General features: G+C 42.7%; 1 non-coding gene across 1 annotated transcript; it reads left to right on the forward strand.

Moving 5' to 3' along the window:
* The first annotated feature begins 2829 nt into the window (after window positions 1–2829).
* MIR1641 (microRNA mir-1641) lies at window positions 2830–2920 on the forward strand. Its single transcript, NR_105662.1, has one exon. It is a non-coding gene; the product is annotated as a microRNA mir-1641 (primary transcript).
* Window positions 2921–13841: the final 10921 nt, after the last annotated feature.

Genomic DNA, 13841 nt, shown 5'->3' on the forward strand with positions numbered 1-13841 from the left:
AGCTTTTTCATCACCTTTCCTTTCCGGGTAGGTTTCAGATGATGGTTTGCACTCTCTCCTCTGCTCTCTTGCAAAATGCCCCTGTAGATGAACAAGTGTGAGTGATAACATGGTGATACATCAACTACATTTGATTTTAGTTGCTCTGGCTCTCACTCCTCCAACTTTAAAAAGCTTTTAGATGCATATGTATACGTATCTATACATGTGTACATATATATATATGTACACACACACATATATATATATATGTACACATAAAGAAAGGCTGAGAGGAGCTTGGGTGCCATGTGAAGCACTTGTGTTACAAGATGTTTCATAATCTATTCCAATGTTCTTCTGTTTCTGCTGCCTGCGTTCCTACTTTGTAGACAGACCAGCTTTGTTAATTTTCCCTGTTTCTCTTCTGATTCCTGGTTTTACATTTCTTCCCCTGGTAATGCTCTGCCAGTACAATAAGGATTTTTTTTTTTTTTTTTAAAGGCTGGACAACAAGGAGGATAAAAATGGGGAGAGAGAGATACTCTGAATCCCAGAGGTTACTAATTTCTGTCTGAACTGAATAAATGTCTGCATATAAATGTGTTTCTTCTTCTTTCAAAAAAGGGTCTACTTTTTTTCTGCTGACCCTGGGTGAGTCTGGAGTTACCTGAAACTGTTTGTAGCTGTTCAGAAATCGCAAGCTTTCCCACCTGAATTCCTCCCCTGTCAGCTGGAGGGGGCTTTCAGGTGGGTGTTTGTTTCATTGTGCCTCAAAGGGATCCGTTCCTGTGCTGAAAGACAAGCCCAGGACAATGTTTTACAGAGCAGAAGATATTGTGAGGGACCAATTATCACATAAGTGGTTCTCACGGCTTGGGCTGGTACTGTGTGCCAGGTTGCACATTAACTTCTTTCACTGCTTTTTACCCAGTTTACTCAACATTCTCAAGTGGTGGCTTTGTCAATTGTTTCTCCTGCTGATATTTTGACAGATAATAGCCCCCTGATGCCAGCTTAGCCCAGCTAGTAAGAAATAGGCCAACGTGAAACCCTAGACCAAGTGACTGCTCTAATGGTATGGAGGAGCTGTAGGGTAGGTTCTGGTATGGAATTGTTATTAATTTCCATCTGAAAAATAGATCTCCCAACCCTGCTCTCACACTCTCTATGTACTCCGTTAAAAAAAAAAAAAAAACCCAAAACATGGAGACTTTATTATATTTTTTTTTTCTCTGCCACACCATGCTTAAGCATCCTCTAATGAGTGTCAGGGTACACTTGGGGAGTATGACTGAATCATATGAGCACAAATATATTTAAAGATTTATAGTGTTTCATTGATTCCAAAAGAATATATAATGACCAGGCAATTTTTGGTGTGGTTTTCCTATATAAATCTTACCAAAATTGCTGACACTGTGTTATTAACACTTGGGGCTGTGTTGCTGCAAAGTGAAGAGATTTATGTGGAGGATAAAGCAGAGATCTTTAGAAAGTGGGGTTTGCTAATTCATCTGGCTGTTCATTAGTTTAAGAGCTTTCTGTAGTTTGTATATTTCACTGACTTCTTGGTTCTTTCTTCTTATGGTTAGAGATGCTATATAAGAAAAAAATAATTAATTTTTTCCTAGTAGTTAGGGCTGAATTTTAACTATATTCTTCTTTAAGTCTTTTCCTTAGCTTAATCCTGTTAAGTACTGAATGCTTTCAATGGTTTCAAATTAATGTAGGATTTGAACTCAGGCAGGCCTTATTGTTGTCAGACCTTTCTTTTCCATCCTTCAGGGGCTTTTTTTTTTTCTCAAGGAGTGGCATAGAAGAGCTGAGAAAATGATGCTTAGGACTGAAATGATTCTTAATGCATATCATATGTAGACATATGTAAATGTGCACCACACATTTGTTTCCCCGCAACATTATTAATTTTAATAATTTTTAGGCAGCAAAGATTTTAGAAAAGAAAGTTTATCTATTGTTACTTATACCATTGTGTTCATGTTTTTTCAAACTTAGCCAGGAAGACTAAGGTACATGAAACTCATTTTATTTTTTCCTTTCCTATCTTTGCTTAGTTTCTCTTTCTAAGCTGAAGGACCAGTTAATGGCATACATAAAGCTGTACTTTCAGAAAAATTTAAGGACTACTAATGAGAATGAAGAAGTTTTTGTTTAACTTCCATTTTTTTGATTGTAGAAACCAAATTCTTTCTGAAACAGGCCTGAGAATGTCCGGGTAGAAGGGACAGGCTTTTGATGTGGTACTAGGAGCTTTTCGCATCATTTTCCTTTGCATATGTCTTCACTTGTGTGTTTATGTGTTTTGAGGTCTTCCTTACAAGGAACATTTTGCAAAGTGCTCCTAGTCTGTTAAATCATTCATGTCAGCCAAGTGTACTTTTGCCTAAAGTTAAGCATGAGCTTGGAATCAAGCACATCCTAAAGTCAGGGCCTGTATCCAGAAGCATTAAACTCCATGGACTCAGTGTTTGTCAGATATGGAGACTCTCAGAGGCTACAGAAATTTGTGGTCCCAGAGCCTGAGCTCCTTACTGAGTTCAGAGGGAGCTGACACTGCTTTGTGTTGTTCAGGATCAGGCTTTGAATGTCTCAAGAGACAACTGCAGAAGGGTCTACTTGAAGAACTATGATTTAACTTTTATTTCTTATCATGCTGGGGTCTGGGAGAATATTTTGTGCTATCTGGTTGACTGATGGGTTTGAGAGGTCCTACTCCAGGGGGGCTCTTAATTCCAACCAAAGGGAAAACATACTGGAAAAACCTCCAGCAAGGACTTTTAAAAAATCTTTTTTCTCACATATTTAGCCTGAACTAGCAATAACAACGTCGATGCAGGGCATTTCCTGAGGATTAATGACTGTCTGGGGTCATCATCTCCTCCCAGTTAGTTATTAATCTCCAGGAAATACTCTGTGCCTTGATCATTATTGCTTAATTAGCATTGAGAATGTGGGGGGTTTAGGTTTCTTTTCATGCATCCTGTGAATTGCTGGGGTGGGGGGGGGTTTCTTTCATTAACTTGCCCTTTTCAGCCTGGATGTGAGCATGGGCTTTGCTTACAGTTTGCAGGTTTGAGAATTTAGTCACAGGGCTAAACCTTCCCAAGCAATTTGAGTTCCATGTGAAAGCCCCACTAGCAGTCCACATCTGCAGCACATCAAGAGGTGTCTCCCCGCCCCCAGCCCTGCTGGAAAACATCGGGTGCCAGGGGGGCAGTAGCCGGAGTCTGGGAGCTGGGGATGCTGAAAAAAGGCAGGAAAAGTTGGGGGGTGAAGGAGGGAGAAGAAAAGGAAAAGAAGGGAGTGCTGAGGAGAAGTTAGGCGCTGCCAATCTCAACAATTTTATCAGCCACCAAAAGAATTTCTCGTATCATGAAATTCTGGGAAAATTTTGGAGTTGAAACAGCCTTCAAGAAAACTCTACCTGATTCAAATGAACCTGACTGCACCAAGACAAATCTATTTATTTGGAAGAGCAGGGAGAATAAATGCAGACTTTATCCCTGGAGGAGAGGAACATGATGGACACAGTCTTTTTTCAAGCTTTGTGTGGTGGGACTGAGCTCAGGAGAGCTGTTCCCACCAACCATCCTATTGCTCCATCATTATTTTCTATCAGACTGGCAGCTACAGCATTGGGAGATCCCCACTTCATGGTGTATTCAGAGTTGTTTATGGGATGTGTGACTCCAAGCACACAATTCCAGGAGTGATGGACAGAGCTTGACCCCAGGGATACGGGCACTGCAAGTCTGGGTGCCCCCAGGCATGATGGGGTTCCATCTGTTGATCTGTTTGTTATGGATGTAGTCTTAAGTATATTTTGAAAAGAAAATTAATTTTAAAAAGGAAATATCAGGTTTTCTGCTCCAAACAAAGCCATAATAGGATTTTTTCAAGACTTTTTTAAAACATTTTTGTAGAACTCCAGTGGGGAGACAGTTGGAGACATGTAGTGACATTTTCCTAGCCAGCTGTTCTTCAGATCTCATTACCCTTTTCTGCTGTGGGAACCTCTGTCCAAGTCTCCTTGAAGGTCTTTTGGGTCCTGCATGTTTAAGTTAATATTTTAGCAATTTGGCCTTTATGTTTGGGACCAGAGGTGCAAATCAGTTTCATGCCTCACAGGAAAATCCCTTACCCTAAACAAATATCTGGCCTCACAAATATTTCTATGGCCGTGGTGAAAATATGCAAACTTTGGTCCCAAAGTGCTAGGTTTTTTTACTTTCCTACCTAAATATTTGTATTTTGGGGGACAATATACTTCTTTCAGTGTTGGAAAAACCACTTGTTTGAGGAAAGGGAATATTGCAAAAAGAATACCTGCTTAGTAATTAGTCTGAAGAGTTTGTTAGTTTGAAGAGATTTGGAACAAAAATGTATTTTCTTTTTTTGAAGTCACTTATCTGAATATTTATGACCTTTAAATTTTTGCCTGGAAAAACCCCAAACAGAGTCATATAATGCCATGGAAAAGTAATGCAAATAATTATTTCCAGTTCTTTTGAAAAATGCTTTAGAGAGGCATAGGACCCTCTGGAACTGAAATAGCTCCACCTAACCACACAGTATTTATAATTAATTCAATAGATATAAAGAGATATGACTGGTTTTGACCTTAACCCTGATCAACATTAAATCTAATCCTCATTTCAACTCTGTTCCTAAGTATGGAAAAAGGCCTTTGACAAGTCAGTGGCCACTATATATTTAAATTCTCCATAGTGCATCCTGCAATGTTCTCATCAAAATCTTGTTCTTGTAACTGACCTCTGACAGTCAATGTATGGTCAATGTCAAACCATAAAAGGCATGAGAAGGGGAGAGGGAATAGAAAAAGAGTCATTATGCAGATGATATATAAATGTCCATTAATGAGACATTCCTTTGTATTTTGAACTCATAGCAGAGTTTGACATTGAATAGGTCTCAGGGGTTTTAAGGCTTCATCACACATATTTTTGCATGGCCTTATTCTTACCAAAGAAAAAAAGAACAGACCTTGGTAAAGTGAGGAGGCTATAGCCCTAGATAAGATCAAAATAAAATGTATGGGAAGAAATTTCTATGTCTGCTTGGGAGACAAAACAACACCATAAATATTGGGGAGTAGGAAGTAATCTGATGTAATAAGGCCAATCTGAGTGGAAGTCTGAACCTACAGTCACCAAAACCATTTCTGCAAAAAGGGAAAGTTAAGACATCAGAGGAACCGCAGCATAAGGCGAGCATGTGGTGATATCTGATACTGCTTGTGTGCACACCTGAGCGCAAGGATCTCACTGGCATTCCTGGGAAAGCCAAAGATGTTGGAAGTGTGTGGGCCCCTACCCTCTGGTGCCCAGGTCTCACAGGTCCAGGGATTTCCATGGCTCTGTCCACTGGCCTCTGGTCCTTATAGTATCCTTTGTTTGCCTTCTCTCAACTTGTGAGCTCCTCAGAAGTAATGATGTGCCTCTCACAAGGATGAGTCCACATTCCCTGAAGCTCTGAGGACACAGAATCCCCTCCATGTTGTGTTAGAAGAGAAATAGACCAGCAGTGCTCTGGCTTGGGGCCTCTGGTGCAGGAAGGTGAACAGGAGTCAATAAAAATAACTGCAGGGGAAGGCAAATCTTTGAGTATTTTACATGCAGAGTGTCATGGGTAGGAGCTGTCCCTCTGACTTCCCCATAGCCTCCAAGTTTCCAGCACACCTGCTGACAGCTGGGCCTGAATGTTCTCAGATGAATTGGTACAGAATTAGAGCAGGAAATTGGAACAGACCTTAGCTTCATTTCTCAATTTTTCAGACCAAGTTCTGCATCCTGATTAAAGCCTAATGTGAAAACACTCTGGGAACAAATTTTCATACTTTTATCCATATTGGGTAGCTATTCTGTCTCCTGGTTGTAGTGAGATGAGATTTGACTGGGGTTTTGCAAATCTGGGTAATCAAATTGGGGAATTATCCTAGAGTTTGCAGAAGAGGGTACAGACTTTAATTCCCTTTGGCCAACATGATTTCAAATTTTAAAAATACGTAATGGTAGGAAAGATGTGCTAAAGTTCCATTTGGTTGCAGTATGGTTTGAAGGAGAATCTGAACTCCCATTTTTGCACCCGTGGATTGCAATGATATTAAGCTACAGGATGGAAAGGACTATGTGAAATTGTGTACTCACCGAGGTCAAGGGAAGGCTTGCATTGCCTGGAGTGAGGGCAGTGTTTTAGTCTCCATCAAACATAACAGTTTATATTATTTTTAATCCACTCACCTCTGGAGAAAACATTCATTCCATTCTTGAGATAAGAACGTGTTACTTTTCTCTGGCTGCCTCTCCACTCACCTTGAAGGGGTCTTCTCAGAAAGCTTGATAGGAAGTGCATGGCTGTTTGATCTACTTAGTGAAACGCAGCAATGTAGAGAGGATGACCTGAATCAGGGCTTCTGGGTTTTATGGGTTTTATGCTCTGATGGTGGCTAACCAGGTCTGCATCAAACTTGTGAGATCTATTTCCTGTAACTCTACTTCTCTGCCTCTTGTTTCCTCATCTTTGTTATAAAATAGGCATCAAATGCCACAGTGTGTATATGTTCTATCTGAATTCACCCATTTTAGGGAAGCACTGGATTCCTAGATCCACATTAAGCATACTGGTTGAGAAAAAAGTGGATAGGAATGGTGAAGCCTTCGTTTGTCTTTGAAAATCTGCCTCTGCTTGTTCTGTAGTGCTCAAAAAGCCAGATTTGGGATTATTCTTTTTTTTTTTTAACATTTTCTACTTGTTTTGAAAGGCAAAAATGTTATCTTTCTGATCTCTCCATGGTCCGAAAAACACCTATTATCATCACTTGGTTGTAGCTCTGCTGGCACGGTATGTTTTGCTTATTAAAGCAAAGATATGGTTGAAATTAGAGCTGTGTGATACATGTCATCAAGCTTTATGTATTTGCAAATAATAAACAGTTTACAAAGCATGGCTTGAACTTGCGGGTTGCAGCTTACTGTCACTTCAATAGAGGTTTCAGAACACTGCTGGCAGTGTAGGGTCTGTGTCTAAGCTGGAAAGCACCTTTGAAAAATTAAGAAAGGCACATTTTACCCATAACTTTCTTTGTTGGGAAAGATGGACTCTGTCTCGTGGTAGCCGTAGTTTAAGTAAACATAAACTCTGGCCCAAATTTCATAACCATCATTTTCTCAAAGCCAGCAGCACTAAACCAAGCTATAGTTTGATTTGGCTAACTCCAAAGTAGGATGTGGTTGCCAGCCTCTGGAGCCACATGATCAGGTTTCAAGGAGACGCCACGAGAACCATGCCGTTGTCCTAGTCAGGAAGGTCCTGGATGTGTGAGTCCTATAGTTATGGGATGTGTGTTGCCATCGTTATGTCTCACAAATAAATGTAACCATAACAACAGGTATGCTCCAATTAAAGCCTGCCTGCTCCGTGTCCTGCCTGGGGGCAGCCTGGGAGTGCCACAACACTGCTGGGCTCAGGAGGAAAAAGGTGTTAGAGAGGGAAGATTGCCAAGGGAAAAGGCCAGGTCTTAAGGGGGAGCTTCATTGCTTTGTACAACTACCTGGAAGGAGGTGGTAACGAGGTATTGGTCTCCTCTACAGCAACAAGTGACAGAACAAGAGGGAATAGCCTCAACTTTTTGCCATGGGATGTTTAGGTTGGGTATTAGGAAACATTTCTTAACTCAAAGGGTGGTCAAGCATTGCAACAGGTTGTGGTAGTGTCATCATCCCTGGAAGTCTTCAAAACCATGTGGTACTTGGAAATACAGTTTAGTGGTGAATATGGAACTACCCTGTTAACGATTGGACTCAATGGTCTCAGAGGTCTTTTCTGACCCAGGTGATCCAATGATTCTATGATACTCAACAGACTTCCTACTCTGCCATAAGCACAAGACTCTGCACAGTGCTGCCACACCTGCAGTACAAGCCCAGGAGAGCTGCTGTCTGGAGGACTTTCCCAGAGCCCAGGCAGAAAGTTCTCTTTCCCAGATTGGAAGGTCAAAACATAAAAATTGCTGGCATGTGGCTGCAAGGTTCCAAGTTTCTCCCCTTTTCCTGCATGTGCAGAGCATCCTGGTTCAGACCAACCTCCTGCCAGCTGATTTCCACTGGTGATGGACAAGAGCTTCAGGACAGTGCCAAGCCAAAGGCCAGGTCCCCTCTGGCACAAGCGGCTGCTACTTCGTTACTTGAGGTGAAAATAAGCTGATTTTGTCTCGCTGAGTAGAAGGCTCCTCAGGCTGTTCTGTTCTCACTTTCTCCCCACCCGCTCAGCTTTTCCTTTTCTATTACAAACACCTCAGTGAGCTAAAGGGATGAACAGATGATGGAGTCAGTGCCCCTAGTTAATGACCAGCACTATATTCACAACCTCGTTTGGTTTTGTTCCTATTCGCTGCTTCAATGGTGCCGATGAGAAGGAATTAATTTTATTGAGGACAACTCAGTGAATTAAATGAAAAACTGCTCACTTGGCTGGAAAGGCTTTGACAGACGGCACAGCAGCCGGTCAGATTTGAAAACCTTTACATCTCCTGGACGTGGGGAGAGAAGGAGGCAAGAGAAAGGAGGGGAGGGAAGGTCATTGCAGATAAGCTGCAAGGCGACTATTTCAAGGCCTCGGAAAAACAACAGAGCAAGCTGCAGTCTCTTATTTTGATTCATGGGTCTCCCCTCCCTTTTGTTCCTTGATGCACTAAATCTGTTCCTTAGCCCCCCTCATTTCAATAAACACCCAATAAGAAACTAATCGTCGTATGGTGAATTAGAGAAGAAGAAAAGATGCTCAGAAGAAATGTTATGGTCATGGAAAACTCTTCTGCATTGTAACCATCTGGTGCACCACAATTACTATGAATGGGATAATTGAGTCCCAAATAACTTCTTTTGGGTACAAATAATAGCCGTCACCCTGATTTGTATTCTTCACAACAGCATCGCCCCATCATTTCACATCACATCTGCACATTTCTTTGATTGGGCACTGTGCTACCAATAAGTTACTACACTTAATTAAGCCCACATAATTCTCTTCAAATGAGCAGAAAAGTTTGTGTATAGGCCAAAAAAGAAAAGGGGCTGCAAATGAGACTTTAGTGACTCCACTTTGTATGAGGTATTGAGATTGATGGTGATCCCATGCCACCAAGGTTTTCCTTCAACACTGGAAAAGTGTGAAAGCATCAGGCAGCTCAACAGCTGTGTACAATCAGAGAAAGGCCTGATTTCAGACAAACATTCTCCCGGAGGTGATTGAAACCCCATTGTAGCATAATCTTGCTTTTCAGAAAGTGTTACAATACATTTGATTTGATTTCCCGGGTGTCTGGCTTTCACAGCATCATTAAAAGCTCTGTAAGAAACTGAGAGATGGAGTCCTCTGCAAAGCAGCATTGTCTGCTCCTCGAGCGTGTTTTGCTTGAGCTCTGGGAGAAAGAATTGACAGACAACAGGAAAATGTAAGCTTCAGAGGAAATATTACAGCAAATAAACACTTAGAGATCAGCTCGCTTGATGGGGAAGGATGAGGATGCAAAATCTTGAAAGAGATTTTTTTTTTTTCTTTTTGCTGCAGTTCCCTATTTACTTGCTGAAGTAGGGAAGAGCACATTCCTTCAGTTTGCATCACTGACGTGTTATCAATTCACATGGTTTATTAGTTTTTCATGAACTCTTCACACCTCGGAATGACAGGCCACACAGCCTGGCAAATAAGGCACCAGGAATGTGCTGGCGAGTCCAGTTGCTCAGGATCAAGCCCAAAAAGCCTTACTGGAATGTCAGGGTCTATGGTAGGCACAATAGTAAACAAAGAACAGGGTTACAGAGGGAGAAACAACTTAAAAGAGTGTGAGAGTAAGCTCCTACCTTGCTCAAAGATTTTTTTCTTTTTCAAATCAATGTTTTCTCATTCCAGCCAAGCAAATCTAGAGCAGCTTGAATACGTCTTTTCAGAGCAAGTGGCAAAATATCCCGTGAATGCCACAGAGGTCACTTCACACACTCGTTCTGCCCCTCATTTGTTTATCTAAATGCTGACAAATTGCAGCATTTTAACAACATATCTCTGGTACTGAACTTCATGTGCATGGCTTGCCCTCTATCATTGAGCTGATAATGAGGCTAAGCATAAAGCCTTCATTCACTGCTATAAAGGCTTCTGACAGTGATGAATACCAAGTAGAAGAATTAGGTGGTTTATAAGAGAATATGCTATTGTGTAAAACCTCCATGCCTTTTATCATCCCTTCTGCTCATTTTCAGTTCCTTCACGTAAGCTGTCTCCACAATCACTTCTGTGAGCTTTCCTGTCCTTGCTTTTCCTTCTAACAAGGCTGTTTTCCAGCAAGTGCCAGCCATGGTGTTGTGTCAGCATTTATTCCCGGTTATCCTCTCTGAACGCCCTAGACCCCTTTCATGTCACCAGAATGATGATAAACATTTAAAGTAGCCGTGCCTGAGCCACTTCTCTGTGAGGTAATTCCTGCCCCAGCCCCGTGCATGGCATGGAGCTGCAGCTGTCTGTCACCGGGACATCTTTCTTACAACAAAAGCAGCCTTGTCTTGGCATTTCTTTGCAAAAGCATCAACTAATATCCCTTTTAGATGGGTGTGTTTGTAGAAGAGGTGACTTCTGGGATGTTTTTTTTTAAATTGCTGGCTGCAATGAATCCCATTAACATTTCATTGTTCAGGTCTGAGCTCGTGGCTGGTTCTGGGAGCTGAGGGAAATGTGGGGAAAGGCTGCTGGCAGATCCTGACAGAACATCTAATTTGACTAACTAAGGACCTCCCCCCGTGCTTTTATCCTTTGGGCTATGAAGTTTGTATTCCTGTCTGCCCCAGTATCATGCACCTGTGAACACAACTGTGAAGCATTTTACTCTAAACAGGATCTGGACATGTCACAGTTTGTGCTGGTCTCACAATGTTTTGCATTAGGCTTCGTCTGTGCCAGAAGGACACGAGTGTAGAGGGAGGGACACTGCCGCAGGGCAATTATTTCCTACCTTCTTTACCTCTTTTTGTTGTCTTCTGCCCAAATTGTCCAGGTGTATGGTCCTTACTATTTATTGCTGGCTATGCTGCTTTTCTTTCCATTTCCCTTCTCTGCTTTTCCTCTGGCTCCTCTTTGCTACCAGTGTTGCCTCCTGCCTCCCTTCTGCTGTTGCCCAGAAGCCTGCAAGGTTAATGCTGTCCCTGGGCTGGAAGAAAGGCTCGTGGAGTGGAGGCACTGACAGTGACATCTCCTTCCAGTTTTCAGAGGCAGCTGGAAGCATCCCAGACATTTTCAAGGACCTTCAAACATGGCTGGAAGACACAGAAGTGTTCAGTGACCCATGTGCTTTCTGCCTGTCCCTTCTGCTGGCTCTTTTGGAAACACCTGGTTATTAATTGCTTCAGAATTTCTTTCCCTTTCTGCACCAAGAATATTCCTATCACTTTAAAACACATCTTCCCTTTAAAAAAAAAAAGTGAGGACAGAGAGTGGAATTGCATTTTATTAAATGTGCATGACACTGAGGATACAAAAACACCAGCATGGGATGAATTTACTAATCAAATGCAGACTTTGTCTGCATTGTAGTATGACACTGGAAAGGAAATATCTCTTCAAAAGGTTTATTTTAACTCCAAAGGAAAATTAAGGGAGAGAATGTTGAAATACAGAGGAGTCCAGGGGGTGGCAGGGAGGGAAGCTGGAGAATAATTGATGCAAGTAGGGAAACAGAGCCTCATCCCAGGGCAGTGGGAATAGTGGAGGGTCCATCCTGTGTACAGAGCGCTTCAATCCAATCACTGGAAAGGCAAAGCAATGGTTAGAGCAGGGAGAAGCTTGGCCATTCTCCTACTGCTCCCACTGGAGGAATTTTGGAGGTTTTGCAGTGCAGATCCTTCATTCCTTACACCAAATGTCATTGTGGCACCTGGCATCACAGGCCACCACCAGGGCAGGAGCAGTGGTGCAAGGACCTTCTCTTTCAGGTGCTCACGTGGCCCTGCTGAGCCCCTCAGTGTTGTCCCGACAGGCCTCCTTTAAACCAAACCAGTGACTCAACCTGGGTTCATCCTTTCCCAGTTTAGATTTCAGCTTGGATCTGCTGAGTGCCATGGTTTATGGGCTGCTCCCACAAACTGCTGGCAGGTCCCAGCCAGGAGGCTGCAGGCAAAGTGCAGCCCTGGGAAGCAGCACGTGGGGTGGGCACAGGCTCTGTCAGCTGGTGTGGCTGCTGGTCCCCCACGTCCTCTGCTAGAACCATAATTGCTTTTTTCACAGGCTTTGGTGGGAAGTTCCAATTCTTATTGTTCATCCTTGATCTGCCTTTCATTATGATGGCTGTTGGGTCCCCTCGTTGCTGTAATGAGAACCAAGAAAATAATAACAATTCAAAGGGAAATGTGAAAATACTCTTCAAAATCAGACATGTGAAACGCTATAGCTAAAAGATATATGTGAAATGCTGGTTAGAGGATGCTGGAGCAAAGACAACTTAGAAGTTTGTTTTTTTTTTCCCCCTCTTTCCATTATTCTCCAGAAGGATGAATTCTCATTTTTGTTTCCTGCAGAGTCTGAGCCCTTTGAGCAGTATTTTTGTATGCTGTTAGGTTGAAGAGAGCTATTTTCACTTTAAAACTTTATTTCTTGGAGTCTCTGTTTCTTGGACTCATGAGACATGGGATTTGGAAATGGAAATGCTTTTCACCCTGTATTTCTCTCTGTCTTCAGGCAGGAAAGTCACAGGTTTACAAGTGGGAAAATTGACACAAACTATGTGGGGCAAATACATTGATTCCCTTTCCTCTTCGGAAGACTTTTCCACATGCTGTTGGTTGGCTGTTTTATTTCTCAGAAAGCACTGGTGTATTCCACATGGACATCACATTTACCATACAAGCCTCAGTCCCCCCAAAATGCTCATAGGCAGCTATACTGCTCCTTTGCTCTTGACACCACTGAGTCAGTTTTCTCTGCAGCGTCTTTGCACATGTTGTGAATCCTACCCCCTGAAAATGGCTGTGGTGGGGGCCTGTTGGATTGTGTTGTGTGAGAGGAAACTGTGCACACCACATTTTCAAAGGGGAGGGATGCCTTATGAAGAGGCCAGGGGGGTTTCTGTGGATCACAGCAGGGCAACCCTGTGTGGAAAACCAGCCATTCTTGCTGGCTTCTTATAAGCTGCCCACAGAGTACAGACAATGCCAGATACATGATGTATGGATTTTATTCCTTAAAAAAAAAAAGGTAATAAACCCCTTCCAAATTGTAAACTATGTTACTTTTTTCAGACACTGTTCCTGCAACAAATTCTCTTCAGTCTTATTTATGAGAAATCAGTGACTCCTGTAAATGTAGATGGCTGAGTCCCAAGTTCTCGAGGTTTGCTGGGAGAAAGAGCTTTCAACAAAGCTGCAGTGGCAATGGGTTGTCCCTCACGCCAATTAATCATGGGGGAAAACTGCCATGCCTCTGCCAGAGCAGGTCCTTTTGTCAGCTGCTGCCTGCAGCGCCTGAAGGCAGCAGAGCCCATGGCAGGGTGGTGCTGAAATAACAAAAACAGGAGTGCCATAGATCTGGCTGGGCTTGCTGCCTGCAGGAATCTCACTCCACTGCTCCTTGTGTCCATGTCGTGTCCATGTCGTCTCCAGCCTCACCCTCCCAAGGGGCAGAGCTGGTCCTTGTGTGCCAGGAGCGCAGTGGGACTGAGCAGCACTGTGGCTGGCTTGGGCCTGAGTCCAGCTCTGTCTTTGTACCAGCAGAGTCAGGCCTCATGCATGAGTGCCCTTCGCTCATTCTCTGCTGCTTCTGCTCCTCTGCAGGGAAACCCA

This window comes from Taeniopygia guttata, chromosome 3 (assembly GCF_048771995.1).
Source record: "Taeniopygia guttata chromosome 3, bTaeGut7.mat, whole genome shotgun sequence".
Classification (NCBI taxonomy): Eukaryota; Metazoa; Chordata; class Aves; order Passeriformes; family Estrildidae; genus Taeniopygia; species Taeniopygia guttata.